We start from the raw sequence: 1,698 nt of genomic DNA on the forward strand, positions 1-1,698 counted from the left end.
TAGGACAAAGCGGCTTAATCCGGTCCATAGTCCTATGTGATTTGTACGACCGATAAAATGGGTGACACAATATGCTAAAAATATCTGGACTAAAGTTCCTAATGGACATTAAGAATACAATTTAGTGTTCTTGTGTTACCTGCCTCAAAAACTGAAATACTGTATGTACTGTTGCTACTTGTAAATATTGGAAAACAGTATGATCAGACAGACGTAATTATAGGACCGATAAAGATGAAGATACAGGTTAGACAGAATTTTGCCGGCAACATTGTAATGAAGAACCAGACGAAGGAGGTTCGATTTTAAGTAAAACCTTCAGATCATGCGCAATCGGCAGGCTATGTACACAGATCAAAACAAAACATTTAATATGCATTCTGTTTCAACAGTATCTGGCGCATTTAAAACGTTGATGGCCGCAATAAATATTTACAAACACCAGCTACTCGTTTCTCAACTGGACTTAAACCGTACAATCAATACTCAAGTAGCATGCACCGCTATTAAGAGTAGTCTGACAGACAATAGTACGTAAAGGTTAAGTAAATCGGTCTGATTATATGCAATCTGCATTTTCGTTGTGCAGGTAATAGTCAGAATATTTAACACTGGCTCTTCTCCACTGGAGGTAAAAACCGACAATCAGTAATGCTGCACCAACAAAATGTATCTCAAAGCCTAGTAAAAAGCATGTCGAAGTAGGACAAGACATTGTCGATGTAATAAAATGCAATGTGTCTATAAAGAAGGATTATGACGATTACATTATTATGTTTATGTATGTTAATTGCATCAGATTCTCAAACATGCAAACAACACGAGCAATTTAGAAGCGCCAGAATTACAACATCGACCAAGAAATAAAAAAGCAAGCAGCCATTTTTATATTAATGGTCGTGGGAACTCTTGTGCGTCTTTCTTTAAAACCTTTTAAGAACTTCTAATATGCATATGGACCCAGGACATATTTAAATTTACAATATATCCTCTACATTATTTCCCATTACTAGACATTCCACTGTGTGACAATCAATACAAATCATACGTTAATCTAAAAAAAACCTTCAAAGATGACTTCACAGTGAAGTTCTTGTCATAGGTTCACCGGCATTTTTTTTTTTTTTTTGACAGGTTGGACTGTAACCAAAGCAACATACAATGAGACACAGATTTCACTTCTGGATCATCACCAAGGACCTATTACTCTAGGTACACTGTCGCCAAATTACACACAGACAACCACACAATAAGCTGATATTCTCAAGAATAAACAATTACCTTTAAATCCCTACAAAATATGCATCAATATAACTCTTCTATCATCACCAAAATGAGAGAGGAAAATATGACCTAAAATTAGACAAGAGCTACATTCGTTGGTCCTGAACTGGCAGTACTACATTTGACCCGATTGCATGTGGCGTTCTCTCAAAGGAAAACGTCATTGCATCATCCGTGCAAGATGAGTTGCCTCGAACATTCTCACATTCAGCGATACAGCGTTTTTCATATTATAATAGACTCTTTGATCTAAATGTCAATAGCTATTGCCAAAACAAACAACACAAATCTAAAGAAAGGAAAGAAAGAATCTGAAAAACAGTCTTGAAAAACCAGTTTACAACAACGCTGTTAATTACATGGATGTTGCTGCTCTTTGTCTAGACAAACTAATTATGGACAAGATTATGAAAG

The sequence above is a fragment of the Sinohyriopsis cumingii genome, unplaced genomic scaffold, assembly GCF_028554795.1.
Source record: "Sinohyriopsis cumingii isolate HCF-2022 unplaced genomic scaffold, ASM2855479v2 utg001348l, whole genome shotgun sequence".
NCBI classification, from domain to species: domain Eukaryota; kingdom Metazoa; phylum Mollusca; class Bivalvia; order Unionida; family Unionidae; genus Sinohyriopsis; species Sinohyriopsis cumingii.